Source organism: Oryza sativa, chromosome 8 (genome assembly GCF_034140825.1).
Source record: "Oryza sativa Japonica Group chromosome 8, ASM3414082v1".
NCBI classification, from domain to species: Eukaryota; Viridiplantae; Streptophyta; class Magnoliopsida; order Poales; family Poaceae; genus Oryza; species Oryza sativa.
In genome coordinates, this window is record NC_089042.1 from 18,863,898 (window position 1) to 18,874,182 (window position 10,285).

The following is a 10,285-nucleotide window of genomic DNA, read 5'->3' on the forward strand; positions in this document are numbered from 1 at the left end:
CATGAATTTTAGCAATATTTGTTTAAATTTAACTAAATTTTGTTTGAAATTTCGGACCAAAATTTCGGAAATATCACCATATCGGCACCCCTAATACAAATACCGAAAACGAAAGATTGAACCATGTATTTTTTTTATTTAGATGTTCAAAGTGTTGGGATCTATTTCCACGGAAGAATGTTTAAAATTTTCAAATGACGTCGTATGGGGAAAAGCTATATATGAAATTTGGACTGCCCGGCAATATCTACAACATTATAGTTAATGCTTTTTTTTTCATTTGAAGTTATATCTACAATGCCAAATATGAATTACCTGTTTTTTATAGTGAGACATCAGAATAATATTATTTTCATACAGAAAGGATGTTACACGTCGACAGATGGGTCCCAGGTACGAATCATATATATACAACAGAAGCGTCGCATGAAAAATTGCATAATATATTTTTCACCAGGTTAACATCTTACAAAAATGATACTCCCGAAATGATATATATATGCTACCATGTTTTACAGTTCATCAAACATATTAAGGAAAAACATCTCAAGCAATTAAACATATAAAATTAATAGGGCAACCATATAAAATACAAGAAATAAAAAAAACACATAAACAAGATGTTTTACATTTGAAAAAATATAGTATAAAGGAAACATCATGCGAGGTATATTTTGTTAGCACCTTAATGTAACTGCCCTAGGATTCGTGCAAGGTGTATATATACATGGTGTAACTGTGGGTACATGCTCTCGCGTGCAAAAAAAAAAAAATCAACTCATATATATCAGTCTGCCATATAAAACAACTCATGCTATTTACATGTAATTTTTTAGTTCTGAAACATGTACCTTGTAAAGAGCTTGCTAAAAGATTTCATTTTAAGAACGGGTAGCATTGGAGAAGAAGAGGACTGGATGTTCACTTTAGGATGCATGACAGTTCATGCACCAGCAGAACCACCAGCTGGCGATCCCGGGCGGTGGCTCGGGAGTCGGGACACTGAGCTCATTGAGTTGGAATTAAGGCAAAAGGATGAAATATCGTGGACCTCTCTCTTGATCTCAGTGACTGAATTTGGCTCAGTGTGTAGCTGGCAGTACAATTTTGTCCCCGAAGCTGGTAGATAGCCAAGTCCCTAACTTGGGCATGCGTTGATGACAAGAATGCGCTGGGATTCTCTTACGAGCTTGCGAGTGAAGGGCAACTGTGCATGCAAACAGTGATACAATTCCGATCTGCCGTAACGATCGTACTTTTTTTTTTGGGACTAGTAAACATGAGAAATGATTAGTATCTTCTCAAAATGAAGGTACTTGACGACTCCATACAGACCACAAAGCTTTAGAGATGATCTCTTGGTGACAAAAAAGAAACAAAGTGGTAAGAGAAAATCACTAATAATATGTGCTACAAGTATAAACTACATATTCTACGTGCATATATATGTTAGTGAGTGAAAAAAAAATTGGAGGAAAGATCAGTAATTAACATTACTTGAAAAGAAAACATTTGTGGATGTAATAGAAAGACCATAAGATCTCGTGTCGCTCTCCACATGGGCAACACGAGAGGTGACGCCACCGCCAACTCCCTCCTCCCCCTTCTTCCTTCTCTGCCTCGCCGCCGCCTGAGCGGGCGTAGGCAAAGCCGCGTGGCCGCAAGGACGGCGGCGGCGGGGCTGCGCCCAGCGTGCGTCCGGTGGTCGGGGCAATTGCTCGGGGCGGCGGTGGTGGCAACCGTCCAGATCCGCGCCATTCTGGCCGGATCTCGTGGGGTGGAGGCTGGCGGTTGGGCTGAGTGGTGGCAGCGGCGGCGGCAGAGCACCCCGACCAGATCCGCGCTGCGCCGGTCGGATCTGGCGGGGATGGCGGCTGGCGATGGCAGCCGGGCTTGAGTGGTTTTGGTGGCGGCGACCAGTGGTGCTGGCGGCAGCGACGGTGGCTGCTAGCAGCGGCGGGCGCGAAGCCGGCTGGAGCTGCGCTGGCATGCAGGGAGATGGGACACGGCCGGCGCACGGGAGGAGGATGCGGTGGACTGGCGTGTCGACGACGGCGATAGCCAGAGAGGAGGCGAGGAAGGAGGTGACCGGCAATGGGGAAGAAGGAGAGCGACGGCCGCATGCGGGCATGGTGGGTTGTGGGCGACAGCGACGGCGTGAGCAGTTTGATGGCTGCGGAGCAAGGCCGGAGGCTGACACGGCGCGAGGAGGCGCGGACGATGGCGATGGAGGCCGACACGGCGCGAGGAGATGCCACCGGTGGCAACGGAGGCCGGCGCAGCACGTCGAGGCGCGGTCGGCAGGTGGTGGAGGCTGGCGCGGCACGCAAAGGCTAACCGGTGGGGAGAGCCGGTGCAGTGAAGCCCACGCGCCTGTGGAGGCTTGACGGTGGTGGAGCAACGGGGCATCATTTGTAGACTCGCAGGCGGTAGGCGACGGGTAAAAACCTAGCCCGGCCTTGGCCTTGGCCGGGCTAGCAACGACGGCATTTTCGAACGTCTTTACCCTTCTTGAGGGCGTTGTCGTGCCGCCCCTTCACCTCCAGTGGGGCTATCGGGTGAAAACCCAGTCTTGGCCCTCTTGAGGCCTTGACGGACAACGGCGGCGGTGTATCCATCGCTCCTCTCGTTAGAGATGCCGTGTAGGCACCCCCTTGCCAAAATCTCCCAAGCAATTGGTGCAAGCTCTCTCTAATTCATATTCTCTTATGTCGGCATCCTAGCTTCCGCAAGTTGGCCACGTTGGAGGGCTTAGGGGGAGAATGGCTGCATTCTTCTCTCTCACCCTCTCACCCTCAATCCCAAAGATTTAGATAGAGCTGTGTTTTGTGTCAGTTGTAATGGTCGGGTTTTGGGCGATGTCGGCTGTGTTCCGTTGTACGGCTTAGTGGCTGTCGGTTACACTTAGCGGTGGCTGGTCTGATGCTAGCCTTCTCCTGAGTCTATGTGTTGGCGTTGTGGGTGTGTGAGTGGTAGTATACTTTTTTTTTCTTTTTCCTGGTTACCATCTTCAAGGGTTGTAATTTTGTTATTTTTTCCTACTCTATCAGTAGAACTTTACACTCTCTAGTGCGATTCGTTAAAAAAAAACAAAGACCATCTCGTTCAGTTTCCTTTATATGGCCTACATGGTATATATAGTTATCAACTTCTGATCAACTTAAGTGTATTTTTGCAGGTGGACAACGATTTCACCTCACGGTTGTCATTTTCGCAGGTGGTCATTTAGCTCGGAGAGGCCTACCTACCTGAAAAAAATGTCATCGTCTGGAAATTTGCTTTTCTAGCCGTGCTTTCTTCAAAGTTAAGAAAGTACTCCCTCCGGGTTGATAATTCTTGTCATTTTGGACAAGAGCATGGTCTCAAAAAAACAACTTTGACCATTATTTTTCATTATAATATGTATAAGAATGTTAAAAAATATATGATTTTATTAAAGTACTTTTTAAGACTAATCTATACATGTAATCACCATATATGAAAGATAAATATTTTAAAAATGATTCATAATCAAAGATTGTAAAGTTTGACCTCACCCTTATCTAAAATGACAAGTATTATCAGTCTGAAGGGAGTATACTTACTACAACCACCAACCGAGTATTGATTCTTCTTATATGTCCCGTGGCTACTTCCACTCTCGTATTCATAAGCTTTTTCTATCCATCTACTTCATCCTTTCTATCCATCTACTTCATCCTTTGCAGGAAGCAAACTATCATCCCATCCAAGTAAGTGATTTTCCTCCTGTCGTACGTCTGTCCAGACTCTAGATCTATCCCTGGCAAGTGATAGGTAATGCTTTCTATTTAGCACTGTTCGTGTTTGTAACATATACACGTACTACAGCAACACTGTTACATCAGTTTACTTGAGAATGGATGGCATTGGAAAAGAAACATACTGCATGATCTGCCTACCTCTTACGTTACTCTAGCAAGCGTCGGAGCCAATGTCTGACGACCCTGGGCTTCGGGCTAGGGCCCTGGGCTCACTGTGTCAGGCAGCCATGGATTATTTGTGCGACGATGGAGGTGGTTGGGCCCAAGCCCTTGGACTGAGAGTGCAGCTAGCTAGCTAGTTGTTGCCTTCCACAGAGACATGGCTGAATCATGAATTAAATTTTCGCGTACGTGGTTACTTATGTACTTCTTTTTTCATCATCGATCCTCTCGTCAGAGTTCAGACATGATTCTTATTCAGATATATAAGGGCTGGTTTTTCCATGTGGATGCATCATGGGTTTAGTAGGGCTTCCAAAGCTCAAGCATACAGCCATGGAGACAGGGATACGGATAGTCTGCTTAAACATTTTCTACCCCAGCGATCCCAGTTTGTGCACTTGGATGAAAATTGGTAGTGTGTTTTGCAGGAAATTAGACATGGATTTGATTCCAATGGAACATTCTCAATTGAAAAAAATAGCATCCATTCCTCCAAGTTTCTCGATTTTACAAGATTTTGTATGCATTCTATGCATCCTTCTCCAACGCTAACATATCGGCGCAACTTGAACCGCGGAAAGCTCGATCTCTTCCAAGTTGTATTAAATCAGCTCTCCTGGTCGAATTCAACACACACGTGAAACTCCAAAATGGACGACACATCAAGTTGGTGTGCTGCCAAAAACATCGCAGCGCTCTTCTCCGAGATTCTCTCGCTGCATGCTTACAAATCCGAAACACATTATCATGATGTGGTCAAGCCACCCTAAACACGTGTCATGGTCATCACTATCCGTGCCGTCCCACAGACGTTCAGGTCACGATCGACGAGCACGGCACGACGAAGCAGGAAAAACACAGGCCTGCGAGCGTGTTTCCAACACAAACAGGCGTGAGCAGCATCACTACTAAGCTCACATGAATTCAAACTTGTAAAGGAGAAAACTAGAAGCCAAGGTTGAACAAGATAGGACCATCGTCTAAGATTCGAGTACACCACATATACACCATGCCCCAGTCCATAGTGTCCATGATCTGTTAGCACTAATCTTGACAAGGTTTATGTTAGCTAGATATATGTTATGGGTGTTCACGTATTAGACATCTAATAGGATTCATGTATGTCATGTACTGGACTAGCGTGCAAGTGTAGATGGCTCAATTAGTAACTGCACGTGCGTGTGCTGTATGTGTTAGTAGGAGTAAGTCTCAGGCTGTTATAGCTAGATTATATATAGGATCAGCAAGTGGTGCAGTAGAATCCGTAGCTGCATGCATATATATGAGTGGAGCACGTAGCATGACTTGCGAGGATGGCTGATGCATTCGTATGAGTTAGCCAAGTCGTTGAAGCTGCAGAATGCATGTACACGAGGCTACTTAGGCTTTGTTCGGCACCCTTTGTTTCCAACCCCTCTCCTTCGTTTTCCACGTACACGCTTTTCAAACTAATAAACGTTTTGCTTTTTGTAAAAAAAACATTATATAGGAAAGTTGTTTAAAAAATCATATTAATCCATTTTTTAAGTTAATTTTAGCTAATCCTTAATTAATTATGTGCTAATAAGCTGTTCCGTTTTTTATGCCGGAGGGATAAACTCTCAACCGGCACAAACGAACGCAACCTTAAGCCGCCGTGTATCACTTGGTTGTCACCAAGTGTGTGAATTGCAATAAGAAAAAGTGTGCGTGGCTGGTGTTTGTCATCATATCCCGTTGTGTGTTAATAATCCTCAAAATTTATTTCTTGTGTGCATGCTCTCGTGTGAGTTTTCGCCGGAGGTAGTTCATTGCTCCCCGGCAATTTAAAGTGTTGTCCACACTACTACAAAAAGGGTTATTGGGGCCGGTTGGGAATCGACTATAAGTACCGGTTTTCCAACCGGCACCTATTGGTCGGCACCAATAATATAAACCGGCACCTTTAGCTTTGCTCGAGAAAAAAAAAAGAGCCGGCTCGAATCGAGCCGAACTCACTGAGCACCGTAGCCATGTGCCCAAACCCAAATCCCCAAATTATCCACAAATCGTCACCAAAATTGATTGACATCACATATAATCATTCACAAACCGTCACCAAAATTGATCAAAACATCTAATCAAAAATCTACAAAGAAGAGATGAGGGAGGAAGAGGGGCTGGCCGCCGGTGGGCCCCTCTTGTGCCGCCGCCCGCCGCCTCCCCTCCGGCCAGATCCGGTGGAGGGAAGGGCGCTGCCGCTGCCCGCCGCCTCCCTCCCGCCAGATCCGGCGGAGGGGAGGGCGCCGCTGCCGGCCATCGCCCGGTGCCTCCCATCACGCCGCCGCCCGCCGCCTCCCCTCTGGCTAGATCCTGTGGAGGGGAGGGCGCTGCCACCGCCCGCCGCCTCCCATCACGCCGCCGGCCGTTGCCCGCCGCCTTCCATCACGCCGCCGCCGAAGCCCGTCGCCCGCCGCAGAGAGAAGACGAGAGAGAGACGAGAACCAAGAGAGGAGGCGAGAGAAGGCGAGAGAGAGGGAGATAGAGATGAGGCCGATAAGTTTGACTCATATAGGGCGTCGGCATGGATTGGCTCGGCTCGGCTCGGCTTGGTTTAGAAAGGTGCCTTTTTTTTAAATAAGTCGAAACCTATAACTTATTATAGGTGTTGGTTCTAAAGAAGAACCGATACCTATGGTATAGGTGTCGGTTTTCTTTAAAAAACCGGCACCTATATTATATTAAAGAAAACTGGCACTTATATTATAGGTGTAGGTTCTTCTTTAGAACGGGCACCTATTGTTGTTTAAAGGTGTCGGTTTTATGTATTTTCAGTCTATAGAGGAGGGAAAAGCATTATAGGTGCCGGTTTTAGCTGGTCCGGCACCTACAGTGCCGATCTCTATGAGCTTTTTTTGTAGTAGTGCCACTAGGCATTTGGTACTACGGGCTAACGGAAACCCCAAGTATTATAAGCATAAAAGGATAACAATGTTTAAGTATAAACATATATGTGTGAACTCACAAAGACAGCAAATTATAAATGGAACAAAAAACTGAACGAGACAACTTTTGTATTTCAAGTTTATATATTGCATACGAGTTGGGTTGTACATTTGTAAGTTCAAACGAGGGAAACGTAAGGAAATCCAACCTCACTAGAACGGGATCGCTTATCTCTAACGGGCTGAAAGCCTCATCACTATCGGGTAAGGCCCCCGTCAGTGGGCACAGGTCACTGATGTGAGAAAATATCTCAATCGGGCTAAAGCCCGTCACGGATGGATGCTATCTCAATCGGGCTGACAACCAAGCCCGTCATAGATGAGTATGACCAGTCAAACCACCATAGTTAGGAACCCGTCATGGATAACTAATCTCAATCGGGCACACCACTAAGCCCGTCACGGATAAGTAGTCATCTCCATCGGGCATTTAGCCAGAGCTCGTCACCGATAGGTTTGACCCTACGTGTTGAGTCAAACTAGTCCCGGTTCGGATGACTTATCTCTATCGGGTGTATTCTAAAAGCCCGTCACGGATGACTAATCTCTAACAGGCTTGACTCTATAGCCCGTCACGGATGAGTTATCTCTTTCGGGCATTAGCTAAATGCCCGTCAGGGATGAGTTTAGAACCAAAAAATAAATAAAATTTGTCTTTTTGGCTAGCCTCAGGCCTTTGCTAGCCATGCCCGCTGCAAAAATGACAGAAGCATATATATACATAGTCCCATTCCCAGCAACCCCATTCCCAGCATCAATTCACATATACCATCACAGCCAATTCACAGCCAATTCATATAGATCCATTCCCAGCATCACATCAGCCAATTCACATTCATATTCCATCACAGCATAGCCAATTCACAAAATCAAACACATATACATTCACATCCACAACCCATTCACATATATATGTCATTCACATCCATTTTTCTCTCCAAACCGCCGACATGCATCAAAACCTGCAAAACTAAGTTATAAATTGGAACAATTTTATATGTAAGTAGAAATGCAAGTATATACAGAGACGAGCTACCTAGGACATTACTCTAAAGAATATAATCGTATTACAAAGAATATTTACAAAAATCAAATGTTTGTCGCATATGCATTGCAAATGTTCTGCCATTCCGAGACGAGCTACCTAGGACTTCACTCTAAACATCCCTTTCGGTGACAAGATATCATCTAGTATGAATTGTGCTATCTCCTCTCTAATGATTTCGATGTTGATTTCCGAAATCCTTGAAATAAATTCCTGAATGTTCAGCGCCAAGTTAGTCTACATACTTGTAAATTTGTCATCCTATGTGTGTATAAACAATTGAATTACACACCTCAGGGTCGAGCAATGTCACTTTGTCTGCAAAGCTCCTCATGTTATGGCAGACATGAAACCCGCACTGGTCGCCAACTTGTTGGCGTATTGGGAAGTCTTTCTTGTGACCGAGTTTGGGATGCCCATCCTTATGCCTCCCGCCTCTTGCCACGTATTGGTCCCATGCCTCATTCAAGGTAGATTCGATGGCCGACCAATCGTATATTTCTGGCTTGATATTGGAGTTAAGCTAGTGTATCAAACTCCACTTCGGCGTTATTACCAGAAGAATCCAATATTGCCTGCGAAATTATTAAATTGCCAGTTACATACTACAGTTGTACGCGTCGAGTATTTGAGTATAAGTACGGTACACGCTTACTGTTGATTGTAGGCACACATAGTGAAGTCCTTGTCTTGATGGGCAAATAAGCAGTCCTTGATATAGCCCACTATGTTTGCTCGATCGTTTTTCAGCGTTGTCTCATTGATGACAGCTGGATCGAGTAAGGCAACATGGGGTGCTTTACGATGGACATGCTTCCAGGTTAACCTACGAGCAAGACAAGAGTCACGGTAAGTGTAATTTATGGACAGTCACTACCATATCGCGTACCAAGAAATACTTACAAGGAGTAGCACTTAAGGAGGTTGGTATCGATCGCTCGCACCCTATAGAGGTCTCATAGATCTTTGAAGTCTACGGCGATGAAGGCAGTAGGCCTGAGGAACGGCTGACCACCGTGCTGGCCTACCATGGAGGTCTCTCTATTATTCCTCCTTGCGTTGGACTTCTCCATGTAGTACCCATGCAACTCCTTGCATGAAAGGCCCATCTAGAATAAGGCATCGTCTCCGACCAATGGCATGCCCAATGTGAATTCGGCTGGAGGCTTTGGAGGAGCTCCTGACGCCTTGCCAAGATCAAGCTTATTTGGGGCTAATGGCACCTTTACTTTTCCTCTCCCCGTTCCAGCAGCTTTTCTGCGTGTGTCAAGCTTGGGTGGAGAAGATTTCGCCCTCTTGCTTGGAGTTATATTGATCTCAATGTTGTGCTTGGGCCATTGAATAAAGGTCCCACGTGCAGCCCCAAGGGTCAGAATCTCATCATTAGGTGGGTGTGGGATAGTGTAGCCAACCCAATTGGGCTTCACTAAGTCCACCTGAACTTCGGCATTGCTGGCTAGCAGCTGCGCCCCATGCACTCAGGTCTCCGGGGTAGGCTTGAATGCTTGACCCTCTGCGGCAGGAATTGCAAATCCTGGTGTCATCCTAATGACTAGGGTACACGATGTGGGTTCCTGCGATAGATTCATTAGTGTCCTTAGTATATGTTGCAATGTATTGTGGTGCTAATACAGTATATGCGTTATTAAGTTGTTTTTACCATTATGTGGACCACCGCGGCAGGGCCTTCAAGCTGTTCTGCAGGAGCCTCAGTTGATGTGCAGCTGCTACGCCTCTGCGTGGGGCTCACTTGTACTATGGGACCGGGAGTGGCATCGGTCGACCTATCCCTGATGCGTGCCTCCATCCGAGCCTCCATACCTAACAGCTCGGCAGTGAGCTCTTCTCTAAGCTCTTCTTTAAGCTCCTCCCGAAGTTGGGCCTTAATGCGTGCAGCTTTCTACGCCTTGGAAAGCTTGTGCTTCTTGTACTGCCACACGTATTGGGGAAACCCAAACTTTCATGGAACATTGGAGCCAATGCCCCTTGTTCGTCCACGGTGTTCTTCGTTTCCCAACGCTTTCGTGAAGATGTCATCCTCGCGTTTTTGTGAGCAGACCTCTTGGGAGGCCTGTCTCTCAGCATTCAGTTCGACCTGCGGTACAGTTAGGACGCGTTAAACGAAGAATACGATACAACATAATGAAACTTATTCTATGTGTTCAACTTACAATTTTCTGGTACACCGCTTGATCTTCGGGATTTGGGAACGAAAGAGTTTCGTCACTATTCTTCTTCACCCATGCCCTTGCCCAGTTCCTTGCCCGCTGGACCGGGATATCAGCAAGCACTTGCGGGGTGTTAGATTCCGCTGCAGCTTCATCCTCCTTGTC